Below are 6,590 nucleotides of genomic sequence, written 5' to 3'. Positions count from 1 at the left end.
CATGGAGGATTTCCTTGCATTTAGCAAAGCATCAACTTATGGCCCCATAAGAATTTTTTTATTTAAAAAAAAAGTCATATCATAAGCATCAATTCTTTTGCTTTTCTTGTTGAAGCAAGAGGCTCCAACTTGCTCTCAGTGGGGGCAATGAAGCCATATAGTATCGACACTCTACTCATTTGTAGATCACTTCAGGCCAAAGTTCTTAGACCTAGAGTTTTCCATTTCACTCTTTCAATCTAATTAAATTGTTTAATTTTCATTTATTTAATAAAATTGAACTTTCTTTATTTATTTATTTTACAGTCTTAATTTGAAGTTACCAAACACTCGAAAGGATCAAATATGTCCATATAAACTATACCGGGGATTTATTATCTCATTTTATCCGATCCTATCCCAGTCCTTGTCCTGACAACCAAATGCAACTTAAAGGATTAGTTTCAAGAGGCCAAACCGTAAGGGATTAGCCTTTTTTTGTTGGATCCTGACTTGTGCTGTGATCAATCGATATGCTCAGGTTGCCATAATGGAATACAATGCAACATTATCGGCTTTATCCTAAAAGCGAATTTTCTCTACCAGTTCCATATCTAATTTTGGATTGTTTAAGATGAGCACCCAAATTCAATTCAAACATCAATCTTCAACTCTTTGATGACGGCTACAAAAGAAACAAGAAAATCAGATTGCTTACCATATTTGACTAGAAAGATGGGACGACACTGATTCCTTACCTACTGAATTAATTTAGTATATTGACAAAAATCGATCTCAGTTCTCATTTTTGGTAGTTGCAGCTTCCAGAAAGAGAACAAGGGGTAGATAAACCAGTTTAATGCCTCTTAACGTTGAATAACAAGAGCAGCTTGAAAGCCTAAGTACTTTTTGGTCGCCTCCCTTCTGTATCCTTCCCTTTCCTTCTTTCAGCTAACATCTATCGAGAAGGGAAGAGAACATTAAACAAGGCACAAACTCATTTGAGAAAAAACACAAGGATAAGCCGAGAAAGGCCACAGGGAATACCAAACTCTGTGATGCACAGGAACTCAGACATCCTTCTCCAGAAAACAACAGGACAGTCTGAATATTGTTGAAAATGTCAATCCTGATGGGTTCCTGCTTATACTCAATTGAGCAACTTAGGGCCATCTTAGGGATGATACAGAAGGAAAGAATTAAAATACCGTGCCTGATGAAAGAATGAACAAACTGGGGTGCAGAAAAATTAGGATGCATTCTGCTCTGCACCCGCTTACAAGGTATAGTCCCGACCTATATTTCAGCTTTTCTAGTTTTTTTTTCCTTACCAAAGAATCTTTGATCCTGTCTACTAAGCAAATAAGGAATCCAATTCCCTATTTGACATTTGGAAAGCTCTCAATTTAATGGGAAAAATGCCTGTTTGTAGAATCACGTGATTGTCAACTTCAAGTTCTGGTTCGAACCAGTGGTGATTGAGGGATGGGCGAGTGAGGGGACATAATGCAGGGCGACCTCAACACATCGTCTATTCTTCGGAACGAGAGTCTAAGCCTTAGGTCGCTCTGCCAGCACTTCTCCTTCCTGTTCGGCTTATTGCCATTCCTCAGCACAAACTCTCGGATTCGTGCTAAAGCAACCTTCGTGGTCTCGTCATTCATGTTGGCAATGCAAACTCTGAACCATCCTGGCTCTGAGCAGTGAAAGGAAGAACCCGGCGAGACATTGAGCTTGACATCGTTAATTATAACCCGCCACAGAGCCGTCTCTGCCTCTACGGTGCTCTCCATCAGGAGCCCCCTCAAATCCATCCATAAGAAGAGACCCGCATTGCCGTTCAAGCACTTGATGCCTACCTGACGAAGTCCGTCAGTGAAATCATTATGCCTCGTCGCTAACCTCCCCGCACTCTCCAACAGGAATTTCGCGATGAACTGATCGTCCGATAACATGGATGCAATTAGGTACTGAGTTTGGGAGGATACTAGACCGAAGCTGGACATCTTCCGGCCGCACTCCACCACGGCATCATTGTATGAATACACAATCCCAACCCTGAAGCCAGGGAAACCCATATCTTTTGAGAGGCTATAAATTATATGCACGAGGTTGCGATTGTATTCTTGATCTTCCTCGATTATCTCTGCGATGCTTATGAAATCAGGCTGACGAAAGACTGTAGCAGCATATATCTCATCGCAAATGAGGTGGATGTTCTTCTCGTTGATGAAGCTCATGGCTTCTCTCAACGTGTCTCGGTCTAAGATGGTCCCTAGTGGGTTTGATGGATTGGTTAAGAGCAACCCTTTTACGCTGATGTTGGCCTCAACAGCTTTTGCGTATGCTTCTTCCAAAGCCTTCCTGGTGACCTTGAAATTGTTAGAGCTGTGACAGACTACGGGGAGAAGTCGTGCTTCGGTCCTCCAACACAAATCTCGATCAAATCTGCAAAAAGATAATTTTGTTTTATTTTCAATTAACTTGAGAAGAAACGAGTTGTCGTTCATAAAAATATAGGTTCTGTTTCACCATTCATGTTCAAACTCGGCCATGAAAACTCTTCTTTGTTCTTCTTGGAGAAAATGACAGTCTTATGTGAAACTTTTTAAGTCTTTATCCCAAAAGCTTATTAACAGAGATGCCATATTGAGTATTAAACGTGCCCAACGCTCTCTAGCGTGAAAACCAATCCTTATTCAATGCTTTCGTTCTTTAAATTTACCCGAATCACTCACCAGGTAATTTTTGGACAGGTCAGATTAACTTTGAGATGAACAAACAGTCATAATCAGTCTTTAGACAACCCTCAAAAAGCAGTTAAATTAAGCATGTTTTCTGCAGGAGTAGAGATAGCTAAAGGCCCTAATCTGTCCCCTGGAAGATGTATCCAAGAACTATATTGAAGAAAACGACTTTCACTGTTCAGGGAAGATTTAGCCTCTAAAAATGGCCTCATCTGTTTTGTCCCAACATTGTAAAGAATTCTCCCAAAACGGTACCCGATTTCAATTATTGTCAAGAGCCAGAGGTGACAATACACAGGAAAAGGCAGGTCCTTTCGGCCATAGCGTTTGGATGGTGACAATGAAATTTCGAGGCAACTTGCCCTGTGTCTTAATTCAGCTCCCCTAGTTATCATTAACTAAATCAAGTACGGGCCATATTGACCAATAATTCTTGCCGGTCGTTGACCTTGCCGAAGTATTATGGATACTGTGAAAGAGATGGAGCGAAGCAAAACAGCTGGAAAATGATTTAATATATGTCATTAGGATTGCCGACATCCGTCTTTGAAGATGGACACGGACTAAATTTGGTGTAAAATTCCCAAAAGAACACTCACATGGCAAGCATAATGAGGCAACCCAATCATTTTCTTATTAATAAGATCAGTTTTGTGTTGTGATTAATAAAGAACACCGAGAAGCCGCATCATATGGATAATATAATTTTTCTTCCCAGTGGTAGCCAAGCATTATTTTAATCTTTTCCATGCCTAAGTAGGAAGGTGCTGCCCTCTAATCGAATCTCCAATAATGTGAACAGTTGGAGCGCACCTAATCCCATCAGTTTTGCATTTATCATATTAACTAAACCCGTGATGTATTAGCTTGGAAAGCAGAAAATGATGCGAGATCTTACCCTGCATAGTAAGGGGTTGGCACCAAGAACGCATCGCCAGGATCAGCCAGGCAGAATGTGATCATCTCGTGAGCTCCTGTGGCTCCCCGCTCATGACAATCCGGTCGGGATCAAACTTGACCTTGTCCCCCCTCACTCTCCCCATGAACTTCGCCACAGCCTGCAAAAGATCATGGCTTTAAAATCCTATCCGTCGTCAAGCTCTCATATTACTTTCGCACATCGATTAATGATGTAATGCATAGATTTGGTTACTGAAAAGAGGAGCGGGACAATGAATTTGATTCACCCAAACGTACGTTTCTGAACGCGGGCAAGCCATGATAATCCTGAAAGAGGGCAATGTCCCTGAATTTGTCCACTCCTTCCTTAGTGCAGATGGAGGCTTCTGGGTTGCTGACGAGCCATTCTTGAACCAAGTCGAAACAGAGCTGGATATTGCAGAAAAAAGAAAGTTCACTTTCCGAGCTTTCGGCACAAGACCCACACGTCGAAAAAGAGGAACTACGAGCAAATTCTTTTTTATTCCTTTTCTTTTACCTGATGTTCTGCAAGACCCATTTGGATGACACCACTGGGATTCTGCGTAGGATGAAATGGGTCCTTGTCGTAGGCCTTCCACCCATCGAAATAGGGACAGTTCTCGGCATGACCGTCGTTGGTTGCTTTCCGAGACAACAGTGGCTTTCTGTTGCTTGAAACGTAACTCATCGTCTTCAAAGAAAAAAGGCTTGTCGGGTTTTTGACTTGGTAACTTATAAAATAGCAAGAAAGATGGACAAAGACGAAGGAGGAGTTTGCCGGAAAAGAGCACGAGATTGTTGTAGAGAGGAGCGAGAGAGGAAGTTGAGTGATCCCTGCCTCCGGAAATGGAGTTATATATAGATATGCACACACACACGAAAGCGTTGGGCTTGACATGAGCAGTCAGTGTAAGGGAAGGTTCTTGGAAATTAAGACAACTCCAAGTTTGGTCATAATCCTCTGGTCCACGAGGCCGGTTTGAAGGGATGAGTTGGATGGTTGCTCCGACCGCGAATTTTCAACGCGCGAGCGAGTACTTTTGAAATACGGCCTTGGACGCGGTCCATTATGAAGATTGTTTTGAAGTGTCTTCCAAGGAAAATCAGTGAAGAAAACTCTATGCATCGCGGGTTATTGTATCACGTGTAATTAATGCTTTGAGAATTAGGTTACTGTATTGTGCATAAGGTTGCCAAGTAGCCTGGGGACACTGGGCGACAAGATGTCGACAATACTTAGCTGTTTGTCTTTTTTCCGATTGTCGACCTTAGGATGCATTTGCTTCCGGAAAATCGGAAATTATCAGGGAATGTTCCCTTTTTTTATTTTTAAATTAAAGTAATTTCGGAAATGATGATTCATTCTCCTATAATTTGGATAGACCTTTCAAATGAGTGAGAATTAATTTCCAATTCTCGCTATTGAAAATCTTTTTTTTATTATTAGCTAGGAAATTGCTATTGAAAAACTTAAGACGTACCTTCCAACAAACAAATCCAGCTCTAACACAAAGCCCTAAGACCACGACGCCCTGTCTAGGGACCTTGCACCAGGACCTTGAGGGACAAACCTTGGACCTTAGGGTCTAGTCTTGAACCGTATGCCTAAATTGGAGACCTCGATGAAAGGGCTCGAGAACCCAGTGTGAGCAGCTAGGACCCTAATGAATGGGCCCTAACATATCGGGTCTTGGTTCTAGGCAACTAGAAGTCAAGAATAGTGGTGAAGATGTAGTTGAATTTGGAAAACAAATTCCAATTATCATGAAGCTTTACGACACTTAAGCATATGGTTCAGTGAAAATATTTTTCAATCATTTATTTCTTAAGAAATAAAAAATAAAAAATAAAAAATTATTTTTGAGTAGTTTTTCTTTTGTCTAACAAGTGGATCCTTTTGAAAACTTGTATGGTCTCTAATCAACCATAAACTTACTGTGTGGATGTCAATTCAATCATAAATTTTCAATTTTGTTAATTTAGTAATAAATCTTTGTAAGAAATTCCAATATAGTCCTTTCGACTAATTTTTACTACAAGTGGATGACGATTCACTCATCACTGGTCATCATACGTGGCATGTCACTATGTCGGTGGTTTTCGGTAAAAATTGATTAAAAGAACCACATTTGCATTTTACACAAATGTGTAGGATTAAATTGGTAATATTAGAAAGTATGATTGAAATAGTATTCGTACTGTAGAGATTTAGGACCAATTGAGCGATTTCCTCGATGCTTGTATATAATGCTTCGTGTTATACAAATAAGTCTTTATGATATAATTTTGTGCGAGTGTTTTTCCTAGCGATGAAGATGCATGTTTGGGGATCATATCGAATTTGGCTTCCCCCGATCCCTTTGCTCGATGGGTAGCTGCAACTCCTCAAGGCCTATCAATCTCCCATTGCATAACACAAACATTTGCTCATTCCCTTATCTTTAGCTTTATAAAGAGAGCTCTTTTCAAATATTTTAACACTCTCTCACGTATAAACTGGACTTTAGCCTAAACCTAAAACATCCAAATATGCAATTATATTGTATAATATTGGGATGCATTGATGAGATGAAATATATGGTAATGTGCAGCTAGTTTTTGGAACCTAGTTTAAGGAAATTAAAGGATAGATTTTGATGACGCTGGTTATATTATGATTGTTGGTTGTCTCTAGAGCTCTTTTCAAATATTTCAACACTCCTCCTCACACAAAAATTAGATTTTAGCCTAAACCTAAAGCATTTAGATATGCAACCGGGGTGTATAATATTGGGATGTGTTGATGAGGCGTCTTTGCATTTGGAAAATACACGGATTGTCTAGCTAGTTTTTGGAACCTAGTTTTAGGAAATTAGAGGATAGATTTTTTATGACGCTGGTTATATTATGATTGTCGGTTGTCTCATTTTACTTTGAACTCATTCTAAAGCTCATGCTTGCCAT

The 6,590-nt window shown here is 40.1% G+C and overlaps 1 non-coding gene across 1 annotated transcript; it reads right to left on the bottom strand.

Moving 5' to 3' along the window:
* Window positions 1–1,090: 1,090 nt before the first annotated feature.
* LOC104429768 lies at window positions 1,091–4,628 on the bottom strand. The gene is made up of 4 exons (XR_005550545.1): window positions 4,165–4,628; window positions 3,924–4,055; window positions 3,625–3,784; window positions 1,091–2,427 (listed from the first exon to the last, which is right to left on the bottom strand). It is a non-coding gene; the product is annotated as a 1-aminocyclopropane-1-carboxylate synthase (transcript).
* Between the last annotated feature and the right edge of the window lie 1,962 nt (window positions 4,629–6,590).

The sequence above is a fragment of the Eucalyptus grandis genome, chromosome 4, assembly GCF_016545825.1.
Source record: "Eucalyptus grandis isolate ANBG69807.140 chromosome 4, ASM1654582v1, whole genome shotgun sequence".
Taxonomy (NCBI): Eukaryota; Viridiplantae; Streptophyta; class Magnoliopsida; order Myrtales; family Myrtaceae; genus Eucalyptus; species Eucalyptus grandis.
This window is presented reverse-complemented; position numbering and strand designations above follow the sequence as displayed.